General features: G+C 41.8%; 1 protein-coding gene across 6 annotated transcripts in view; it reads left to right on the top strand.

The window, feature by feature from the left end:
• Window positions 1–12,457, top strand: part of ABCG2 (ATP binding cassette subfamily G member 2 (JR blood group)) — a 142,134-nt gene that overhangs the window by 1,329 nt on the left and 128,348 nt on the right. For 4 of the 6 annotated variants that reach the window (XM_081230020.1, XM_081230015.1, XM_081230018.1 and 1 more), the window contains exon 1: window positions 10,634–11,154. The exons of 1 other annotated variant lie outside the window; for it this stretch is intronic. The gene's annotated coding sequence lies outside the window, so the exon portion shown is untranslated. Of the gene's footprint in view, window positions 1–10,633; window positions 11,155–12,457 lie in introns of those variants that run through there. One more of the 6 variants, XM_081230016.1, reaches the window with a different exon arrangement.

Here is a 12,457-nt window from a genome sequence, read left to right as displayed (position 1 = left end):
TTTGACATCTCTTCCACATTCAACATTCCTGGCTACTTCCCTCTCATTGAATCAGTCTCCTCTCTTAAGGCTTTCCTGGCACCACTTTTCTGGTTTTCTGTCTAAATATCCAGCAGCTGCTTTGATTGTCTCCCGCCCTTTGATTGTTGGTGTTCCCCCGTTGACCTTTTTAAACCCACTAAACCTGTGTGGAGGGGAACAACTAATTCAGGTTGCAACTAAGACAATAACCACCTGCCCCCTTCACACAGGTGCTTTTCCTAACAACAACCATCATAGCTGGGCAGCAGAAGTGCTTTATGAATAATTGCCGTTTCTTCACACGGAGTATTGAAAAACATACACTCTGGGGTCACAATTGAATCAAATCAGTCATTTTTTCCACTCTCTTCTCACGGTGTACTCTCCTTGTGTGAGCCAATGCATTCTCATGACTTCACGCATCACGTGCATAGTGATAACTTCCGACTATTTTCCCAGCCCAGATTTCTCTCCTGAGTTCCACACTCAAATGTCCAGACATGGGCTGGAAATGTCTGCTCAGAGGTCCTATAGGCGCCTCAGTTCAACATATCCAAACTGGAATTCCCACCCAAACCAGTCCTTCTAGTCTGCCCATCTTGATGAATGGCAGTGCCTCTCACTCACACCTTCACATCTGTAATTTTCCTCCTTCACATCTGTAACTTTCCTCCTTCACATCTGTAACTTTCTTCTCTGCTCCATCCTCACTGCCATTTCTTTACATCCATCTGATGCTGTGGCTTCCCAACTGATTGCCCTGCCTTCAGGGTCACCCCTTGTCCATTCTCCACTTGGTGATCATCACACACTCGTGTTGGCGTTTTTTCAGTCTCACCTCCCAGATAAAGTAAAAGTCTTTAGCATTGCATAAGAGACCCTTCCTTCCTGGTCTGTTCCCTGCCCCGGCTCCCTTGTCATTTCTTCTACTTCTAACCTTCCTTCTTAAGCTTCATCCTGGTCTGTGTATGTTTTTCTCTCTCCCTGTAACACATCTCCCTACTGCTTTCCCAGGTGAACTTCAAAGCTCAAATGTCATTTCCCATGGGATGTTTATTCTGCCACTCCTCCAGTTGAAGTCTCCCTTTCACTTATTCCTATGACATCCAATACTTATTTCTATCCTAACACTTATTACGCTATATCAGAACTCTTTCTTCCCTATCTTCACCTTGAGACTGTGAATTCTTCGAGGGCAGGGACCAGGTCTCTTTTCTAGATAATCCTAACAGCACAGTAGGCGTTCAGTAAGGTTTGGAATGCATGAATGACATACTTAGAATAGAGAAGTTATTATCTCATTCCTGATCTTTATCTTAGCACTTAAGAGTATGCCCTTCCCAAGTGATGAATCATGGAAAGGATGATTAGGACGAGAAACGAAACCCTCAGATTTCTTCAGTTACAACCAAGTGGGCAGGTGGGTCCAGTGCCACTGTTTTAAGATCTTGTTCAGTCGGTTCTAGCAAGTTAGGCTGGCAGAGCTGAGAAAGCATGACAGTGGTACCTGAAGTAAGAAACAATGACAATGGAAGAAGATCCAAGCCTAAGGGTCTTTGTAGGTCCTGCCAGAACATCTTTACACTGTGATATTTCCGTGATGCTAAACATACTTAAGGATCAAAGAAGAGTGAGAAGCTTGTCTACTGCCAAAGCCTAAAGCCAAATTCATTAAAGAGAATCCCTGCCCCAGAGTTTCAATTTGCAAAGTCAGAGAACAGTAGCATCAGGTTTTCTAATAGTAAAAGCTCTTGTTTTCAAGATCACACAGTTTGTTAGGTGTCAGACGAGGAACTGTTCCAAGCTGTACCCCATAGGTCACTATGCAGTTTTGGAGGACAGAGCCCAGGTGGTTTTACTCAGTCGTACACACACGCAGCACCTGTCACCATCCTGCTACAGTGGGCACTCAGCTTGCCGAATGAAGGCAGGGACGAATAAGTGTGCTCTACCATAGGCGTGTAGATGACAGGGAGGACCACTGTCGTTTCTCCAAAGATGGAAAGCTTTAATATTTCTGGGGAAAATAAATATTTACTTCGAAAAAAAACTTTATCAAAGCAGAGGCAAAAATATGTTTTAGATGTCAGAAAGATCTGTGTTAAGTTGCTGAATCAGTTGTCACTATTTCAGAGGATGATGGAAACGTATCTTCTGAAATGTTGGCATGTCTGCATAAGAGGCGTCGGGGCCAAATGGTCCAGTCTGGAGTTGCCTGAATCCTGCCCCCCTTACCTGAATAACTGAGCAAGTTACTTGAACCAGTTATTTAACAAATGACTCATTTTCGTCATCTGTAAAATGGGGATGATTATACCACTTAAGGTTGTTGAGAGACATGAATAGTAAATACAGAACCTACGAAGTAGCATATCTCTTTTTCTGCCACTAATTCCGATCTCTCTAAGTGTCATTTTGCTTTTCAGTAAATGTTTCTCTGTGGGTTTTTGTTTTTTCCCTCCCCTTCTGTGCCTTCTTTCCCCTCTCACTACCTTTCTACTTTTTTTTTTTTTTTTTTTTTTTTGCAGTACGTGTGCCTCTCACTGTTGTGGCCTCTCCCGTTGTGGAGCACAGGCTCCGGACGTGCAGGCTCAGCAGCCATGGCTCACGGGCCCAGCCGCTCCACACCATGTGGGATCTTCCGGGACCGGGGCACGAACCTGTATCCTCTGCATCGGGAGGCGGACTCTCAACCACTGCGCCACCAGGGAAGCCCGTCTACTCTTTTTTTTTTTTTTTTTTTTTTTTTACTATCTCTCTCCCTGCCTGACTGAATTTCTTCTTAATATTCTCATACTTCTCCCTCACTCACGTAAAAAATGACTGATGGCTATGAACTTTAATAAACTTACAGAATAAGAAACTTAATAATGACTATTAAAGCCCTATTTTCTTTTTCCCAAACTGATTTCTGATCTCTGCCATGTTTAGGCATAATTTTTTTATATTTAAAAATCAGTGAAAACATTCATGTTAATTTAGTTCTGATTTTCATCCTCTAATATAACTTTATACCGAACGGGATCAGGATATGCCCCCCTACCCCCAATATGCCCCTTTGGCATGAGGATTAATTTGAGCCGAAGGCAATTAAGAATCAACAGATGCAGAAAGAAGCCTTCTCAGCATTTCCCTTATCTAAGAGCAGAAACTTCTGAGAAATGAGGCTGTCATAAATTCCCTCTTCAGGATGAGCTTACTCCTAGGAGAGAGATCCAAAGTAAATAGGCCGGGGCTTCCCTGGTGGTGCAGTGGTTGAGAGCCCACCTGCCGATTCAGGAGACACGAGTTCGTGCCCCGGTCATGGAGGATCCCACATGCCGCGGAGCAGCTGGGCCCGTGAGCCATGGCCGCTGAGCCTGCATGTCCGGAGCCTGTGCTCCGCAACGGGAGAGGCTACAACAGTGAGAGGCCCGCGTACCGCAAAAAAAAAAAAAAGTAAATAGGCCGTAAGTCTCCTCTCTGGGAGTTTCGTGGCCATGAAGGAGATGGAAAAGCCCACTTGCATATTCATAAATATTATCACAGGCTTTCTTATCTGCAGTTTATTCTCCTAAAAATCCTTTTCTTTCCTATGGAAACCTACTTGTTCCTTCCATAGATTTTTCTCCATCTCCCTCTTTCCCCTACTAAGTTAGGTAGATGAGCCTTTGTCTTTAACCAGTTAGCTAGCTACCAGCTGCTTCCATATGAATAAGGCTTTTTTCTCCTTTTTTCTCCTGTTGTCTTTTGTCAGTTTAATTCAGAGGTCCCCAAGAACTCAACCTAAGGGTACAGCAAAAGTTTTTTCCTCCTCAAATACTTCATATGCCATGATCAATATAGACTATATACTTGTTAATTTTTATGATTATGGTATCATATACCACAGTTTGTCACACTCTCCTCTTGTGGGGCACATTGATGTTTCTGATTTTTTTATTCTTTTTAAGTATCTCCTTCCTTTAGGACACTTCCCTTGCCTTCTCTGCTACATAAGATATATACAAACACACAAATGCATAATTATGGAAATATATAAAATTTGCTGCATTTGTTGTCTAGATCTTCAGTCTTGTGAAAAGAAGTAAAACTGAGACAGGCTGGGGACCCGGGACGCTTAGCTGCAGTGCTGCATTCTCGCACCTGGACACACCTTCTCATCCAGCAACAAAATACAAAGAAACTCTATGGGACTAAAAATAACTGCGTGCATGCGCAGTAGGGGCAAATTCTGGACCCAAGAGATACAAAGAGACCAAAAAAAAACCCAACTGCCACTTCTGAAGAGCTGGGAGCAAAAACAGGATGTTGGGAGCAACAGCAGGGTACTGGGCGTGCCCTGTGCACTCAGCACCACCAGAGGGGTGGGCAAAACACCTAAGCTACCCTTCTGGCCGGGATCCTGGTCACAGCACTACCCTCACCCCGTTTAAGGAGCCAGCCCGCTCCCCCGTGCTGCTACAGGGGCCCCAAAAAACCCTTGCCCGAATTTCTCGTCCGGCCTCTAGTCAATTTCTGTTGATTGCGGAAGGCCAAGAACCCTGGTCGGTATCAAAACCAGGCAGGGATGCCCTCCTGAGAGTTTCTCTTCTCTATAGAGCTGATCAAGGTACCGGTCATGAACTATTGTACCTAGATTGCTTAAACGCTAAACATTTATTAACAACGGCACAAACTTGCGAGGCAATAAAGAGAGGTGAGGTTGGTCTGCCCAGTAAAAAATGGTTGCTTTGATTTGAGCTTCCCTCTCCTAGAGCTTCTTGTGTCGCCAGTTCAGTACATAACAAGTTCGAAGAGTTTACAAGGAGAGTGTGTCACGGTTACTGCTTTTCTCTTGTAGCTTTTGGCTTTTAAAATGCAGAAGCACCGTGGAAGCAGGTTTGGTGTTTCAGAGTTCTGCCAGAAGTGTGATTTTATTTTAAGAAGTTCTGCCAGAAGTGTGATTTTATTTTAAGTAATGTTCATAGCCTCAGTTTATGTTGTCATTTGGTTCATAATGATGATTGTAAACCTCGGTTAAATGATTACCGTGTGAACAGCACCGTACTATAGGACTACAAAAGCCTAAGACGTGGTCCTTAACTCTGAGTATGATAATTGGCAAAGTGAGAAACCCAAACTGTGAGTGCTGAGGGACTTGTACATAACCATTGAGAGTCTTGATAATAAAAGTATGCAACATAGGATTTATGACTCTTTGTAAACAATTCCTAAGTCTTGAGTTTGCTTCTAAATCTTAAAGAAAATTTGGAGCAACTTTTCCATACCCTGGAACATAGGAATAGATTATCATAAATTTACATGAATGCATTCTAGTGAATTCTGAAGACTCCATCATAAGCCAACATAGGCCGGGAAACAAAACAAAACAAGTTTGGGATCATATCAAAGGCCCTTCCATCATTTTCAAATGGCTTAGCTAAGGACTGCTCTCTGTGACTGCCTCTCAGAGCACTGAGGAACGGTTAAAGCCAGGGGAAAAACAGGACTGGCAAAATACTTGCCTGGGGATCACCTTCCCAACCTCCCCACCCTCATAATTTGGATTGGCTTCCTCCCCACGCCATACTATGGATTCTGATAAAAGTCTTCTCTAGCTAAAGGACTTTACTGTTCTTTGAATTAGAGGATGAAGCTGGCTGTTTGAAACCTTTCTCACTTTCCCTATTCCAAAGGGTTCAATATCTGCTCAAACAAGATCAGGAATTCAAGTCCATCTACATCCTTAGGGACACACATATTTTTGAAAGGTAAAGGAGGCCTCCAAGAATTAGACATGATTTTTGCTACAACTCTTCACTTTTGCACAGTGCTTCCTTTATAAGAAATAAGGGATCTTCACTGGTTCTTTGCCTTTGTAAAGAAATAGCTGGGGATTTCACAGAAGTTCCTAGGAGTGGTTGGTTTATTCCTAGTTGTTTGAAAAATAGGTGTTCCAGGGTAAGATAATATGCACTGTTAGATAGTGTGCCTAAGTCACTAGAAGGACTTCCATTTAAAAAGCTTCCTTCCCGTAAGTTTTAGCTTATTTAAGAGGTTTAAACCAGAGGTTTTCAAATCTTGTTCCACAGAACCCGGGGGGTCCTTAAACATTTTATTCTGACTTTTTGTTTGTGAGATTGTGGATATCTTTAATTTTAAAAATAAATGAATATATTCTTGTGAAGATTTGTGAATTGATTAATATATTTTATCAAGTACCGACTGGTATATCAGGCACAATTCTGGGGACTAAGGCTATATCAATGAACAAAGCAAATAAAAATTCACGCCCACATAGAGCGTAATTCTAGTGGAAGGAGAAAAACATAATAAGTAAGGAAATTACATAATATGTTAGAAGGTGATAAGTGCTATTAACAAAAATAAGATATGGTAGATCAAGAATGCTAGTAGGAGGAACTGCAATTTTATTTTTGAATTCTCGTAGTTGACTTTATTTTTTAAACATCTTTATTGGAGTATAATTGCTTTACAATGGTGTATCAGTTTCTGCTTTATAACAAAGTGAATCAGTTATACATATACATGTGTCCCCATATCTCTTTCCTCTTGCGTCTCCTTCCCTCCCACCCTCCCTATCCCACCCCTCTAGGTGGTCACAAAGCATCGAGCTGATCTCCCTGTGCTGTGCGGCTGCTTCCCACTAGCTATCTATTTTACGTTTGGTAGTGTATATATGTCCATGCCACTCTCTCACTTTGTCCCAGCTTACCCTTCCCCCTCCCCATATCCTCAAGTCCATTCTCTAGTAGGTCTGTGTCTTTATTCCCATCCTGCCCCTAGGTTCTTCAGAACCCTTTTTTTTTTTTAAGATTCCATATATATGCATTAGCGTACAGAATTTGTTTTTCTCTTTCTGACTTACTTCACTCTGTATGAGAGACTCTAGGTCCATCCACCTCACTACAAATAACTCAACTTCATTTCTTTTTATGGCTGAGTAATATTCCATTATATATATGTGCCACATCTTCTTTATCCATTCGTCTGTCGATGGGTATTTAGGTTGCTTCCATGACCTGGCTATTGTAAATAGTGCTGCAATGAACATTTTGGTACATGTCTCTTTTTGAATTATGGTTTTCTCAGGGTATATGCCCAGTAGTGGGATTGCTGGATCGTATGGTAGTTCTATTTTTAGTTTTTTAAGGAACCTCCATACTGTTCTCCATAGTGTCTGTATCAATTTACATTCCCACCAACAATGCAAGAGGGGAACTGCAATTTTATATTGGGAGGTCAGGTAGGCTTCATGAGAAGTTACCATTTGAGGAAAAACTTGAAGGAAGTGAAAGAATGAGCCAAACAAATAAATAGGGGAAGAACTTTCTAGGGAGCAGCTAGGGCAGCGGCCATGAGGTGGGTCTGTGTATGTAGATTTGAGGCATAACAGGGAGATATGTCTCACTACATTGTAATCGGTAAAGGGGAACATGAGGGGAGTAGGGGTGGAAGATACAGATTGTAAAGGTCTTTAGCTTTTACTCTAAGAGAAATAGGAAAATAGACGCATACATGGTGGGAAGTCTTTAAACAACAGAGATGTATATTTTCAATAAAGTATCCCCACCTCCTAATCCCATACTTCCCAGACATTGCTGCCATTTTGAGTCATATCTTTCCAAAGGTTTTTCTATGTGATTACATACATAGATGGGTACATATAGAAATACATAGTTTTGTTTTGTGAGGGCATGTGTGTGTCTGTCTACATGGGTGCATTTTAACATAAGTGAACGTATATGCCCTGTGTTTATTAGCAACTTGCTTTTTATAATTAATATGTCTTGGAGATCTTTCTTTGTCAAGACAGTACATAAATTTCTATCTCATTCTTTTTTGTATAATATTCTATTGTATGCATGTGCCACGTTTTGTTTAACCATACCTTTATAGGTAAATATTTAGCTTTTAATTTCTCTCCTTTGCTCCCTTCCTCCCTTCCTCCTTTCCTTCCCATATTGAATTACTGTTGTCTTACTATTACATTTAATACCATAAAATTACATGTTACATGAAACATGGGAGGAATTTGAAAATTAAAGTTTGTGTTACCTTCTTTCGGAAAAGCAATATGTGGTTCCTAAATTGGGAGCACTTAGATTTACCTCAGTGGGAAAAGGCCTCAGTTACTTCTTAAGCAAGGACTTGTTTAATGTTTATTGTTTGGAATAAATGGGAATCATGAGAATTTGAGCCCAGTTACTCTGAGCTTTGCTAAGAGTTTACTCAGTCAGCTTACCTAAGTCGACCATGGGTCTATATCAGTAGGAAGCAAGGATCCAGCATCCAAAATCTGCATCTTCCTTGCTGGGCACTCTTTTTTCCAACTACTTGCAGCCTGCACCAATAGGCCATTCAGCCAGCTCCGTTGTTAGCTCGTGTGTGTAAGTCTCGTGTACCCAGCCTTGATGTCAGCCCCTGGAGGACAGGACTGTGCCTTAAATTCTCACAGTGCCGAACTGTTCCCTAGAATCATGGTTATTTAGTTTTAACGTATTTTTAAAATTATCCCTAAAATTGTATTTGCCAAGTAAGTTTTATTTGGTTTAGAATAAATCTTGGAATACAATTTCTGCCATCTCTATGGATATATTGGTATTTCTTTTAAGTTTATCATTTTGCACTAGTCTGTTTTTCCCCCCAGGCCTTGCCTGTATACAGACAATTGCACTACTAGTGTAATACACACATGCCTTGCTCAGTTAAATACCAGGCAGGATGCAGGTACCTCTGCTTTGTCCATGCTTTACATCACAGCAAAAGGGTCAACTGTGCAATAGCTAGAAAATTATCACACAGAATCACAGTAATATCATATAAATAATTTCACATTTATGTTTATGACAAAGAACGGGATGAGAGTTGAATCCTCGCTGGTACCCAGTTTGGTGTCAATAAATGCTACTTCCTCTCTTCTCCCTTCAAAAGGAAATAATTAGCCTTATTTAAAACGGAGAACACAGTTAAAAGAATTTCAAATATATTCACATATGGCAGAAATTTTATTCCAAGGTTTGTTCTAAACCTTTTCCCTAGCTGGAATACAGAATAATCTGACACGTATTTCAAATGTGTGAAGATTTGTTGTGTTGTATGATTAAAGTGCAAATTTATTTAAAAGAGCTATCTAAGCTAGTGGGGAGCAGCCACATAGCACAGGGAGATCAGCTCGGTGCTTTGTAACCACCTAGAGGGGTGGGATAGGGAGGGTGGGAGGGAGACGCAAGAGGGAGGGGATATGGGGATATACATATACATATAGCTGATTCACTTAGTTATACAGCAGCAACTAACACATTGTAAAGCAATTATACTCCAATAAAGATGTTAAAATAAATAAATAATAAATAAGGTATCTATGTTATTCTTGGTGTTTGAATTATATTTTCTGAGGGGTACTTAAAGTGCAACTACTACCATGAGAGAGGAGGGATCCCCCAAATTAAAAAGTGATCCTCATATTTAAAAGAACCCTGGAGGAGTTATTTCTTCATGATCAGAGTTTCTGTTTGGGGTGATGAAAAGTTTTGGAAATGGATAGTGGTGATGGTTACATAACATTGTGAATGTAATTAATGCCACTGAATCAGACACTTAAAAATGGCTAAAATTTTATGTTATATGTATTTTACCACAATAAAAATGATAAAAAGAAATAGATGGCACTTCCTTGGTGGCACACTGATTAAGAATCCGCCTGCCAATGCAGGGGACACGGGTTCGAGCCCTGGTCCGGGAAGATCCCACATGCCACGGAGCAACTAAGCCCGTGCATCACAGCTACAGAAGCCCACATGCCCTACAGCCCGTGGTCCGCAACAAGAGAATCCACCGCAATGAGAAGCCCACGCACCGCAATGAAGAGTAGCCCCTGCTCGCCGCAACTAAAGAAAGGCTGTGCGCAGCAACAATGACCCAATGCAGCCAAAAAAATTTTTAAATATAAATAAATAAATTTAAAAAAGAAAAGAAAAAAAATAGATGGAATTTCTTAACAACATCAAGATTTTTTAAATGCATTTCATTTCAATAAATATTTATTGACTGCTTGAGCTGTGCTTAGGTATGCACAGTAGAGAGGAAAATCAGGATAGTGACTTGACTATAAAGAGGACTTCCAGCAAGGCAAGTTCAGTAATCGGCGTTTCACGTATCTCATGATATTGTTATGCCAGCTCTCTAAGGAAAGCATTATTGTTACCACCATTTTATGTTGAGAAGCCTTGGATTAAAAAACTGGTCACGGGTGGTAAAGAGTGGAGCCAGAAGCTCTTAGTATGTGTCGTATTTTGTCACTTGACATCCTTCATGTTTTCAGAATATGAAATGCCTATTCAATACAACCATAACTTCCTGTTATACTTCTGGTTTAGAAAAGAACATTAGAAGGATAGCGTGTTCCAAATATAGTTTTTCTCTTCAAATCTCTAGTGGGCCTTTGCACAGAAACCTAATGCTGTCTGTGCTTTGGTTTCTTTCACTTCCTTTCCAAATCTGTGTTATCTTCCTGCTTGTATTCTTTTGCTAGAAGACAGAGCTTGTGAAAGGAGGCCCCTGTTACATCACATCTAGCAAAAGACAGGAAGTTTACACAGAGCAAAACTATTTGCTAGAATCGGTTTTTATCCTTGCTAAAGTTGCCATTAGTGTCAGAGATACTGTGGTCAGGATTCTCTTGCACAAAGAAAAAGATATAAAAATATCTCTCTGACACGTGAATTTCTTCCTTTTCCTTTCCCCTTGCCAGGAACGTCGGAAAAGGATCCCAGGCTGTTTAGAGGCATTAGGTTGTCAGTTTGAATCCCAGGGATCGGAGAAGGAAATGTGGTTAGTAACCAGCTAACAGTGGAGAAAAACGGAACTCCAGGAGATAGGAGAACTGGACATTATCCCACGGCTAGCTTATTTGGAAAGCCTCAGCCTTTCTGGTAGTTGCAAGAGCTAGCCAGGGGCTGCTCAGTTTCCTCTCTGATACTTTCTCTTGCGCCTTGAGAGCTGGCAGGACGGGAAGCTCCTGGACTTCAACAGACGCGGATCTTGGTTGAAGTCTCTGCGGGAAAGCCAACAGGAGTCGAGATCTTCTCAGTGTCACCACTGCCTCTCTACCAAGGGGCTTTCCTTCCAACGTCACAGATCATAACTGAGGTGAGGTGGTTTTTTTTGTTTTTTTCAAATGTTCATACTGAGTGGAGAATCTTTTTTTTTTTTTTTTAAGATGTTGGGGGTAGGAGTTTATTAAGTTATTTCTTTATTTTGGCTGTGTTGAGACTTCGTTTCTGTGCGAGGGCTTTCTCTAGTTGTGGCAAGCGGGGGCCACTCCTCATCACAGTGCGCGGGCCTCTCACTATCGTGGCCTCTCTTGTTGCGGAGCACAGGCTCCAGACGCGCAGGCTCAGTAGTTGTGGCTCACGAGCCTAGCCGCTCTGCGGCATGTGGGATCCTCTCAGACCAGGGCTCGAACCCGTGTCCCCTGCACTGGCAGGCAGATTCTCAACCACTGCGCCACCAGGGAAGCCCCATACTGAGTGGAGAATCTTGATTCTTTTTTGGTATGTGCTTTTAACAAGTGTGTCAATTAATCCAGTACTTCTCACACTTGAATGTGTGTATGAATCACCTGGAGATCTTGTTAAAAAGCAGCAGAATTCAGTGGGCCTGAGATTCTGCATATCTGACACGTTCCCAGGTGACCTCAGTGCTGCTGGTCCATGAAACATGAGTGACAACGGCTAACACCCTCTCGGTTTATTGCTTTTGGGGGAAAGGGGTTGGGAGATGCTGGCAGAATGAAGGTATGTGGCTGAGCGCATGATTTATGTAGAGCGCCTGGGAGGAAAATCAGACACCATTGTGCCCAGGTTGTACCTGCTTTGATGGACAGTCTCAGAGTTTGGGGGGTTGTGTTAAATAGTTCCTAGATGTGGTAAGCCACGTCACCCCAAGTGAGAGAGGATGTTGGTCTGCTCCTTAGATCGCATGGGCCACTTTGAGCAGAGCCAGAAATATTTTTGCAATTTTGGGGAATAAGTATCCACATCATGCCTTAACTGGGGTAGCTAGTGGTCATTTGAACGTTTCAGCTTCAGTTGAAAATTACACATCTAGAAAAATAACTGGTGTCTTCCTCCTACCGTTTGGAGGTGAAGGTTGTACAGCGTGCGAATCTGTGATGCAGTTTAAAGTCAGTTGGAGGATGGAATATGGTTGATATGTTTTCTCTTCTTGTGAGTGTGTTCCTCTTTAAATTGAGCAGCTCCCTGTCCTAAATGATACATATTTATCAGAAAGTTGCTTTTAATCCGAAAGCCACAAGCCAAGAGGGCAAACAATGAATAACAGGGAGGGTACCTACTCTGTGCCTCTTGAGGGGAGAAACAAACAATGGGAGAAGAAAAGGGAGAGAAAGGCAAGTTGTGGCCAGGGAAGTCAGGTGTGCAAAGTGAACACA

The sequence above is a fragment of the Mesoplodon bidens genome (assembly GCF_964165515.1).
Source record: "Mesoplodon bidens genome assembly, chromosome: 1".
Lineage (NCBI taxonomy): Eukaryota > Metazoa > Chordata > Mammalia > Artiodactyla > Ziphiidae > Mesoplodon > Mesoplodon bidens.
This window is presented reverse-complemented; position numbering and strand designations above follow the sequence as displayed.